This window comes from Hypanus sabinus, chromosome 9 (assembly GCF_030144855.1).
Source record: "Hypanus sabinus isolate sHypSab1 chromosome 9, sHypSab1.hap1, whole genome shotgun sequence".
NCBI classification, from domain to species: domain Eukaryota; kingdom Metazoa; phylum Chordata; class Chondrichthyes; order Myliobatiformes; family Dasyatidae; genus Hypanus; species Hypanus sabinus.
In genome coordinates, this window is record NC_082714.1 from 155,674,846 (window position 1) to 155,687,096 (window position 12,251).

The following is a 12,251-nucleotide window of genomic DNA, read 5'->3' on the forward strand; positions in this document are numbered from 1 at the left end:
TAATTACAGTACAGTTGCTTTGTTTTTTTTTCTAGAAACTTCTTTGTTCCCAGTAGCAGGTGTCACACTACTTGAATTCTATTGGTTAACTGGTATCAATGGAATTTTGTTATCTCCAGTCTGAGAAGATCATGACTACCTTTTATCTTGTCTTTGCTCTCAAAAATGGATGATTCAAGCCTCTTTTTTGACTTATGAAGAACCTTTGGATCACAAGAGCTTCACGACCCATACCAATGTGGCTTAGTTCTCCTTCCCAAAGGATTCCCTTATTCATGAAAATCTTCTTCTCCAGGACTGAGTTCTAAACATTATTAGCAAATGTTTGTGTCACAAATTAGAACCTCATGTACAGGTACGTCATTACCAGGTATTCAGAGTGCAGATATTCAGCTTTAATGCTCCAAGCTAGTATTTGTGTTCCACTAGTCTCAATCCAAACCCAACAAAGTAACTGTTCTCTTTACAAACTCATTAAATTTCTCCTTCAATGCATCTATGTAACACAAATATACAGCAGGGATTCCCAACCTGGAGTAAATATGGCACAATCAGGGGAACCCTTGATATATAGTGACATTCTACATTCTCATATGTCTCTTGGTAATGAAAGTCCTTCCACAATCCCCACTTAATTTACGTAGAATACTACAGCACAGTAAGGTCCTGCTCCCCATGATATTATGCCAACCTTTTAACCTATTCTACGATTAACCGAATCCTTCCCTCTCAGATAACCTTCCACTTTTTTATCATCCATGTACCTAGCTAAGACTTTCTTAAATACCCCTAACGTATCTGCCTCTACCACCACCCCTGGCTGGTGTACATTTCTTGCACCCAACATTTCTTAGTAATCTTCTCATAATAACATCTAAATTTCACTCTTTCCAAGTGTAAGTATATTCTTTCCAGCTTTAAAAACTCAGAAGACTGCTCCAACATGACGTCTTCCCCCCAAGCTTAATGACTCTTTCCTGTCTGGTATAATTTTGTATTTCTGGTACTAACCTCATAAATCTTTCCTGCAACTTTTCATATCCCCAGTTCCTCTAATACGGTAATGAGAATTATAGATTGCATTCCACTTTCAAGGACGATTTTATTCTTGATACTTATTACTTGCTTATTCATTATTATTATTACATTTTTCTTTTTGCATTTGCACAATTGGTGTCTTTTGCACACTGGATGAACACCCAAGTTGGTGCAGTCTTTCAATGATCCTGTTATGGTTATTACTCTATCACAGATTTATTGAGCATGCCCTCAAGAAAACGAATCTCAGGGTTGTATATGGTGACATACATGTACTTTAATACATTTCATTTGAACTTTGAAGTGTGAGTTACTTAAAGAAGCTCAAGTTAAGATTGTAAATGCAAATGATGTACTTCACCATTTGGTTTGATGTACACGTGATAAATAAACCTGAATCTTGAAGCAGAATGCACGTTAACATTTACTTTCCAATACCATCCAACCTATGGACTCACTTTCAAGCACTCTGCAACTCACGGCCTCAGTATTATTAACTTCTTTAAAAATGTGCAGTTTGTCTTCTTTGCACATTGGTCTTTGTTTGTACTTTTTCGATGATCCGAGTGTAGCTTCCGTGCCCCCAGTTGATCCCCCCCCAATGGCTCTGGAACCACTGCCCTCTCCACACACGTCCGTCCTCCTCGCTCTCCTCCCAAAAAGACCATGAACTCCTGCTCAGCTTACACAGACATAACAATTCTCCATTGCTTCGTTTTCTCCTTATCAATACCCATAATCCCAAACATATGAGACACAGGATCCCATTACAGCATTACAGAGAAGCCATTTTGTTAGACTGAACAGTTAACACCATTGTTACTGGTACTGAGAACCCTACACGAGGTTTGGTCACTTTAAGTGCCGGTCAAGGTGTTGGGGACAGCCAGTTCAGCTCACTGTTCCGCAGGGTTTGCTCAAATCTGTGCAGGACTGAGACCGTGGCCTGCTACTAGTGGATTTCTGAATTGGCTGCAGCGATGCTGGCGTTGTGAACTTCAGTTCTGAATGCTGCTTGGATGACTTGTTTTATTTCTCTCTTTCTGCATACTGTGCATTGGACTGTCTTCTTTATTTTTTAATGGGTTCTTTTAGGATTTTTTTTTGTCTCATGACTGCCTGTAAGGAGACAAATCTCAAGCATACATACTTTGATAATAAAATGTACTTTGAGGGAATGGAACCCGCTCTCGGGGGTCTCACGACTGGCCGTTATTCGATTAAATAACGTGGCCAAGGAAGCGGCCTAAAAGACTAGCTCACCTTCGGAGTTACAGGATTTCGTGGCTCCGGAGGTGGCTGGACTCGATGTTGGTGCCTCTGCAGGAAATCAGTGCGGTGTGGCAGACAGATGATCCCTGGCTGTGTGCCCAGAGACCAGAGTTCTTTGGGCACAGAGCTCAGAAAAAGTGACACGACGGACTTTTAACATGGTAAATCAGCCAGTTGTCTGCTATGTCTGCCCTCTCACCGTGAAACAGAGACACCTCTTTTTCCCCTTATTAGGGAGCGACAGGGAGAGCCCGTGGTATGTCGAATTACTGGGTGAATGAGTAGTCTTTGGGGTTCTGCAAGTCTGTGTCTTTATTGATGCTTTGCTGCACGCTTCAGTGATTGGTGCGGGGTAGAAATGCTTTTTTTTTGCTGGTGGGGGAGGGGAGATACTAAATCCCAAGATACCATATGGTGACAAAAAGGTAATTTGATACTAAATTTACTTTGAATTTTATTAAAAATTTGCAGAATTACTACTGTAGTTGCAAGACCAATTCAATATCCACTTACACAGATGACATGTTGAATGAGGAAGTAATTACAAACATCAACAAATAATCAAGGCTTTCTTCCTCCAATCTCATGTACCCACTATCAAACCACATAACCTTCTAATATTACACTTTCATTTACTCAAGAGTACCCTTGAAAATAATCAAGTTTCACGGAGCACTAACACATTCCAGTTGGCTTGCAAAATGACAGCTGTAAAGTTGCATGACCAATTCTCCCTAGTCTCTACCCATGAAGATTGAGAGGGGCACAAATTCGACTGAGCGTCAGTGAAAGTCGTGACGCAAGCAAACATGCGGCAAGGGAATTCCTAGAATCATGGTTTTACATGAACAATTCTGTAAACAAACACGTAGACCTTGATCTTATTTATGAGCAGATGCGGCTGAAATTAAAGACAACACATGGTCACTTCACAACCAATCCTTCCCCGCAGCACAACTGAGTTTCCGAAATGACATCCAATCAGCTGATCGCTGAAGGCCAAGCATTTGGTGGACACTGGTGATGTCTCCTCACACGGTGATGAAATGTTTGCAAGTAAATTGCCAAGATCGGAAAACAACACAACTTGTCATGTTTTTAAATACAGGTAATCTGTCAGAATGAGAGAACAGAAACACAAGAGACTCTTCAGATGCTGGAAATCCAGAGTAACAGAAACGAAATGCCAGAGAAACTCAGCAGGTCAGGCAGCATTGGGCCGAGACCCTTTATCAGGACTGGACGTGAATGAGAGAGCAGATGGGAGAGACAAATGCCAGAAGTGAAGACAAGAAAGCCTGGTGATCACTTCAGGGACATCAGTGGTATGGCAGAACAGAGAGAAAGGCAGAGGAATAGTGGAAAAGGTTAAAAAATGACCCCGGCTATAATATTTAATCAATATATGATAACTATGTGATCAAGTGGGAGTTACCAATTTAACAGGCTTAAACAGGCTAGTTATTTAGATCAACTTAATCAGGTATTTCCTGCAGTGTATTAGTGACATGTTTTTCTGTAAATATATAAATCATCAATACAGAAATTTATAGTTTTTATTCAATTAGTTTCAAGACTATACTTGAACCCACCAGGCAGTGTAATGTCAGAAGCAGGCATGTTACTACCAGTATGTTAGATTTCCAAATCGCTTATACATGACACAGCTAAGACGAGATCTTTTCCCACTAGGAATGTTGAAGCATGTTAATACTCGATTAGAGAGTCAACCCCCTAGCCCCCAAGGCCTATTGAAACACCTCCATCAACGACTCAGTGTTTGTCAAAAAAAAAACAATTGCTCCATCTGAATGCAGGAAAGGCGAGTACAGGCACAAAACGATTCCTCTGAAACTAAGATTCAGTTGAAAACCAGAAATGAAAGCACCCAGACCTCAACTACATAATCCATATTCACATTATTAATATTACAAATACCTCAGAAGGCAAGAGCCATACATCAGGGTCCTACAGCACAAGCAGGCTCCACAGCCCTCTATATCAACACTGACCTTTTCACCCACTTACAGAAATTCATTTCACTCATTCACACAGAATTTTTACACCCTTGCCTAGTTAAGCTACATCTTTAAAATGCTTAAACGAGTAATTGTCACACAAAATGCTGCAGGAACTGCTGAAGGGTCTCGGCCCAAAGCGTCGACTCTGTTCTTCTGTAGATGCTGCCTGACCTGCTGAGTTCCTCCAGCTTTTTGTGTGTTGCTTGGATCTCCAGCATCTGCAGGCTTTCTCTTGTTTTTGAAACCAATAATTTTATTTGATTCCAGCACAATTATCAATCAGTGTTAAAAAAAAACTCCTGAGATTTTCTTTTAATATTTCTTCCTCGCATTCTAAATCTATGCTTTCTTGTTTTGATACCTCTATCATATGAGTGTGTGTGAGTGTGAGTGTGAGTGTGTGAGTGTGAGTGTGAGTGTGAGTGTGTGAGTGTGAGTGTGAGTGTGAGTGTGAGTGTGAGTGTGAGTGTGAGTGTGAGTGTGAGTGTGAGTGTGAGTGTGAGTGTGAGGTGAGTGTGAGTGTGAGTGTGAGTGTGAGTGTGAGTGTGAGTGTGAGTGTGAGTGTGAGTGTGAGTGTGAGTGTGAGTGAGAGAGTGAGGGGAGGAGAGAGAGAGAGAGAGAGAGAGAGAGAGAGAGAGGAGAGAGAGAGAGAGAGAGAGAGAGAGAGAGAGAGAGAGAGGAGAGAGAGAAGAGAGAGAGAGAGAGAGAGAGAGAGAGAGAGAGAGAGAGAGAGAGAGAGAGAGAGGAGAGAGAGAGAGAGAGAGAGAGAGAGAGAGAGAGAGAGAGAGAGAGCGAGAGAGAGAGAGAGAGAGAGAGAGAGAGAGATCTGGACTATCTATCCTATCTATACCACTTATAATCTTGTTTACTTCTATCAGGCCTTGCTTCAGTCTCCTTTGATCTAGTGAACACAGCCCAGCCTATGTGTTCTCTCCCTATAACTAAACACCTCCAATTCAGTCTACATCTTTGTGAATCTCTTTTGCACTCTCACCAGTGCAACCATTTCCATTGGCAAATGAATAAAATTACACACAGTACTGGTGGCATGGTTATGCACGATGCTCTATAGTACCTGTGACCCGAGTTCAATTCCTGCCACTGTGTGCAAGGGGTTGGTACGTTCTCCCTGTGACCATGTGGGTTTCCTCCAGGTGTTCAGTTTCCTCCCACATTCCAAAGATGTACAGGTTGATAGGTTAATTGGTCATTGTAAATCGTCCTGAGATTAGGCTAGGATTAAATTCGAGGACTGCTGGGTGGCACGTTGAGGGGAGGGGCGGGGGGGGGGTTAGAGAGCAGAAATGGAAGGGAGCAGAAGCCAGATTAAGGTGGTGGGGGAAGGAAGAGTGCAAGCAGGCAGGTGGTGGATGAGTCCCAGGTGAGGGGAATAAAGTAAAAAGTGGGGAGATGATAGGTTGAAGAGGTAAAGATGTGAAGAAGGAGGAATCTAAAAGGAGAGGCAATGAACCCTTGGAAGAAAGAGTAGAGATAGATAATGGTCAGGTGAGGAGAAGGGGGAGAAGTTGGGAGAAGTTAAAAAAATCATGCCATCAGGGTGGAGGCCATCCAGACAAAATATGAGATATTGCTTTGCTGACCTGAGTTTGGCCTCCTTTTGGCAGCAGAGGTGGTCATGGACAGACATGCCAAATGGGAATGAAATGGACAATCCTGCTTTTGTGGCAGACAGAGCAAAGGTTCTCTGCAAAGGTCTTGCCTTTACACATGGAACTCTTATTTTTGACCCTAAGTATTTTATATCCAAGAATAGCAGTTTGCTGAAACTGACGTCCAAAAAGGGAAAAGTGAAACATTTGCTATTTATTTACAGTTGAGTTGTTTTAATCTTTAGGGAGATTATTTTTAAATAAACTTAATCCAATGACAAATACCTTTATTGAACTCTCTTGACATTCAACTATAAACATACACAAATTTTAGATAAAATGTCTGATTAAGCAAAGTAAAAATGTCTTTATTATATTGCACTCTCAAAGCCAGACAACAGAAAATCACTGCGATGAAACAAATATTCCCGAAGAGGGAAGAACATTCACAAAAACAATTATTCACCGTCTAAACCAAAGAAAATGATAAATTCAGACAGCAGATTGATTTCTATATTCCCCCCACTTCTGATACATTTCCAAAAAAATTACAACTTCTGTCACCAATTTTTTTTAAAAATTGATGATCTTCAAATTTCATCCAGGCAACAAAACCAAGTACTAAAGGTTAGATTAGCTTGATGAATTGTGGCCAGTATCATGGTATTTCACAGACTCACTGCAGAAGTTTGTAAAAGTTATGTGTTAGCACAGCACAGATAAACATTCAAGAGCAAATGTCTAGACATGCCTCAAAACTAAAATCCAATCCTAGATCCAACCTCAATGCAACCACCTCGCTATTTAGAAATGTATACTTTTTCTTCACCAAAGTAAAGCATACACAGTTTATTATTGTAAATCCTAAGAGAGAGCAGAACATGAGAAATATATTGCTGGTCGAACACATTAGAATTGTTTGGTTATGACTTAATATGTTTCCCAAGTCCTTCTGTAGTTTCTGCACAAACAAGTCAGGGATCACAGGGCACGCACGCTAGGTTTCCCCACCGGCTGCACTTTAGCGGAACGCACCTCTCAGTACCAGGAAAGAAAGGCAACACTCATTTGTGTTCAGCTGGAAAGACAGTGAGTTTCCAGACAGCCAACATTTCATCATGCTGATGGTCCCTCTGCCCCGGCCATTTTCTGCTGCACTTCTCAGCCCAGGTGAACACTGCAATTTAGAGCTAATGCTTTTGGCTTTTTGCAGCAACACCCCCCTCCACCCCCGCCAAGCCACACCAATGGAAAATATCCCTCAAAAGTCAGAAACAGACAATATTTCGCTCTGGTGCATTCCAGACCCAGGGAAATGGATGAATCAGCATTTCATTGGTAATGAATGCAAACATAATCAGTTCCATGGAAAATAGTAACCAAATATTGCCTAGTTCATGACTTTCCTTTCAGAGTAACGTTGGGTACAAGTCCATCACAACGCAATACCAGATCATAATTTTGTTTCTCCTTCTCCAGAGCACTCACTCTCCCTGTTGGATTTCATTACTGTAAGGAATTTCCTTATGCACCACAGAAGATAAATAAAGATAATCTATCAATAACTTGGTTTCCAGAGTCTGTGCTCACAGTTGCTTTGTTTCAATTCTAGGACATATTACAGAAAAAATAGCTTGATATATGAAGCAATTGCATCGCTGTGGTCTGAAGTGCAAGTAAATTTATTATTAAAGTACATATACACTACTGGCACATACATATAGCTAGGATGCCCAAGACTTTTGCACAGTACTGTAGTAATTTTATGTATTGCACTGTACTACTACAAAAAAAAAATCAAATTTCATGACATATGTGAGTGATGATAAACCTGATTCTGATATGGGTGGGAAAGGAGCAGGGAGTTATGGTTGGAAAAGGGGAAGAGAGAGGTGAGAGCAGGAAGCACCAGAGAGGCAATCTGATCAATAAACCAGTTGTTTGGAATCAAATCACCTAGACCTGGTGGCCTGCACCCATGTCACCCCCACCCTGGCACTCCTCTATCCCACACACCTCCCGCTGTGCTCCACCCTCACTTTTCGCAGTATCCTCTGCTCCCACCAGATTTACAACCCACTCTCCTGCTCCACGTTGTCAAATGCAGTACTGTGCACACATATACACACACACAATACTCAGGACTTTTGCAGAGCACTATATGTCACCATATATAACCCTGAGATTCACAGCAAATTTACACAGAAATTTACACAGAAATTTACAAAGATGTTCTTTCTTGAGAACATATGGTTTTTATGACAAAAACACTAGTTTAATGGTATTGCAGCCTGATTTTTGATTTCTTTTAAAAATTACTTAATTTTCTAATTTGTATCTGCCAATGGTGAAGATTTGAACAATCCCTGGATCAGTAGTCAAGCAATCTAAATATTAGTCCTGGACAGCAAAGTTCACATAATAGGAAGGGGGTAATTAATAACAGACCTGCAGGTACAAACCACAATTCCTTCTGTGAAACCAAAAATGGCACAAAATTCAGCAGGTCAGGCAACGTGTATGTGAGAGGCAAAGAGTTACTATTTTGGGTTGATCAACTTGTATCATCACCAACTTGACAGGATAATGCTCCTTCTGATGCTACCCGACTTACTGAGTATTACCAGCATTTTTAAAAATAATTTTATTTTATTCTGCATGAGTTTTGTTTCATTTGTTTATTTAGTTAGTTAGTGGTTCCCAAGGTTGTCATAGCTGGGGGTAGAAGCTTGCACTACCTAAAAAGTGCTCCCAATAGCATGCGTCTCTCACAGCCTCTGACAACCAAGTCCTACTCTTGGCCTTCACGTGTGGCTTTGTTGCTAGGCCAGGCAGAACTATTTCTACTGACAAGAGGGGTGGGGGGGGGGGGGCAACGGCGGACCACTGGCTCCTCAAAACCAGTTGCTTTGGGCAGGTGGGGCTTGTCAGCCTTGGGCAGCAGCCTGCTTATGAGAAGGAAAACTCAGATTTTAAACCTCTGCTGCCTTGTGGCCATATCCACCCATGGGAAAGGCTTCGGAAGTAAACCCCGAGGAAGAAATCTGGAGCCGGGGTCCCTGAGGCAGTTTGATGTTGTTTACAACTTCACTCTGGCAACCTCTGCCACGACACTGGGCAAGCTGTATCGGCGCTTTCCCTTCCCTTGGACTACCACAGTGACGTGGAGAGGGGGAACCTACTGCATGGACACGGTCCACCAGAGGCGCAAACCCATAGTCCCCTGGGATCGAGGGCTGCCTACTACTACCACCTACCACAGCGCGGAATAGGCCCTTCCGGCCCTTTGAGCCATGCTGCCCTAGCAACCCCACAACCCCGATTAACTCTAGCTAATCACAGGACAAATTACAATGACCAATTAACCTACTATAGGAGGAAACCTACACACTCACGGGGAGGACGTACAGAGACTCCCCGTTACAGAACGGCACTGGAATTGAACACCGAACTCTGCCATAATTTTACAGTTTGGCAAGCAATTAGATGTTACTATCGGTGTGGATAAGGTCCAAGAATGGGAATGTGGTGAATCACATCCTCTTCCTCTGTTCCCAAAGTGAGATGGCATCAATTTTTCTTCCCTTTCTCAGTCATCTTGTAATCAGATCTCTTGATGGGAGTCCGTACAGTCACAACAGGCTGGGATGTGTTACAGGGACAAAAGTTATTCTCCTCAGTAGATACTTATTTTATTTAGATACGGGCTCTTTTGGCCTAATGAGCCACACTGCCCAGCAACCCCCCCCCCACCCCATTGAATCCTAGCCGAATCACAGGACAATTTACAATGACCAATTAACCTAAACAAAAACACAGTCGGAGAGAGGATATACAAAATTTTACAAAGGACACCAGAATTAAACTCCGAATTCCAATGCCCCAAGCTGAGAGAACCATTTTTAAGACAATTTTTCCCATATATTCAAGGGTGTGAGCTTTGCAGGCTGAGCCAGCAGCTCCACCCTTAGTTTTCCTTGAGAAAATTGCGTATTTATTTATGGGATAGCCCTTTGAGCCACATTGCCCAGCAACCCCTGATTTAAACCTAGCTTAATCATGGAACAACTTACAATGACCACTTAACCTACCAACCATACCATGGGAGGAAACTAGAGCATCTGGTGGAAACCCATGTAGCCTTGTGGAGAACATACAAACTCCCTAAAGGCAGCAGTGGGAATTGAACCTGTGTCACTGGTACTGTACAATGTTGTGCTAACCACGATGCTACTCTCAAGACAGAACAACAATACAGTGGGATCAGGATGGTGTGGCTTGGAGGGCAACTCCCAACGGCCGTGTTCCCTATGCTTTTGCTGCCTTTATGACTACCACTGGTCAGAAGGACATGTTGGGAAGGTGCTAGGTCGTGTACAGTTCCTGCTGCACCCTACCAATACTGCACACAGCGGATATACCAATACTGTGCATCAGCAGAGTAAATGAACGAATTGCAGTGGGGATCCATCAGTCTGCTACATTCTGTACCAGGGGTTCCCAGCCTTTTTTATGCCATCATCCAACACCATTGGGCATGGGGGGGTCCAAGGAGCCAGGTTGGAAGCCCCTGTCCTAGCTGATGTCAAGCATCCTTGAGCGCTGTTGAAGATACATTCACCCAGGTCAGTGGAGGGTGTTCCTTCACTCTGGACTTGAGCCTTGTAGCTCAAGTTAGGGCTTTAGGGAGTTAGAGGGCGAGTTACTCACCACAGGATTCCTAACTTTTGACTGGGAAAAATACCTAAACTGCTCTACAAAGATCTCGCACAAACTTGATGGGCTGAATGATCTCTTTTGTACCAAATACAATCTGCAATTGTAGTTCGGGGGAAGAGAGTGAGCAGAGTGCCTTCGATTGTAATGAGACCAAAATCCAGTAATTCAGGTTTTTCTCTTCAACATTCTTTAGCCATGTTCAAAGGATATCTAAATGTGATTTGTATATAATGTAAATGAGGCTATTTAGCCTTTCCAGTCTTCCATTACCAGCTGCTCGACATAAGCAAGCCTTACAATATGACATCAGATGGAAAATACTGGCCACAGCACTCTATCTCTAAACCACAACAGTACATCAGTCAGTGCAGGCTGTTTATTCACCTGACACTTTATACTCCTTTTCAACCACTTCACCACCTTGCCCACTTTTGTAGGGAAAACAGTATATGACATAAGGAGAGACTTCAAATAACAGACTGACAGACAAAAACAACAGAAAAGGCTCATTCTGCTTAACGTACCGTCACACAGGCTGCTTAATATCTCTAAATCTCCACTTCCTCAATCACCCTCAAAAACAAAATGGGTCAGAAAGACCGCCTGCAACCCGAATTGTCCTGTTCTGATGACAAGTACTGTATATACTTGAAGAAATGAGATCAGACAGCCTAGGCCAGTCAGAGGGAATCTTGTCGGTTCTGAGGTTTGGCCCAACTTGTAAACCTCTTGCCAATTTGAGAATGACAAGGCAGACTGTGTATAGCTAAACAGGCTCATGGAAATTACTAAAACTTGTATCAAATCTTTTCTTGAAGTGCATGCCCTCCAAAAAATGAGAAAGTCATGGAGACAAATATGATTGGGTTAGAAGAATTTGGCTCAATCTCTGTCTTTAAAAACACTGGAAACTTATCTTATGAAATTACATACCCTCATACCTTTTAAGGCAAGTTTTATGTATAATGCATTATATTTTGCACTCAATCATAATTTTGGATGAGATGGCAGAGAGCCGGTTGGATTCCCGCCATTGCCTGTAAGGAGTTTGCACATTCTCCACGTGATCGCGTGGATTTCCTCCAGTTTCCTCCCACATTCCAGTGATTAACGGGTTAGTAGGTGAATTGGTCATATAGGTGCAATTGGATGCTACGGTACTGTTGGGCCTGTTGCCATGCTGCATCCCTAAATGATAAAACACAGCAAACTCCCACCCTTGAACACATGAAACTCAAGCAGGAAGAAGTCAAGCACAACATGATAGTCTGACTGCACCCTCATCTCCGTAATGTCTCCAACCTCCCAGTTACCGCCCACTCCCCAGCCACCCATCTTAAATAAACGTACATTTGCTATCCTCCAGTCCACTGGCAACTCACCTGTGGCTAACAGTGATGCAAATACCCCAGCCAGGGCTCTCGTAATTCCTGCTCTAGCCTCACACTGTGTTATTTAATGTACTCAGTCAGGCCTTATATATTTTGTCTACCCTCATACCTTTTAAGACCTTTTAGAGAATATCCCCCAAGACCTCCCCATTTACTTTTCCTAGTTCCAAAGTCATCATGTCTTCTCCATGTTACAAATG

The 12,251-nt window shown here is 42.4% G+C and overlaps 1 protein-coding gene across 4 annotated transcripts in view; it reads right to left on the reverse strand.

Moving 5' to 3' along the window:
• LOC132399937 (rho GTPase-activating protein 39-like) overlaps positions 1–12,251 on the reverse strand; it is a 204,067-nt gene that overhangs the window by 119,983 nt on the left and 71,833 nt on the right. The window contains exon 1 of one of the 4 annotated variants that reach the window (XM_059980894.1): positions 140–282. The exons of the other annotated variants lie outside the window; for them this stretch is intronic. The gene's annotated coding sequence lies outside the window, so the exon portion shown is untranslated. Of the gene's footprint in view, positions 1–139; positions 283–12,251 lie in introns of those variants that run through there. 4 annotated transcript variants of the gene reach the window in all.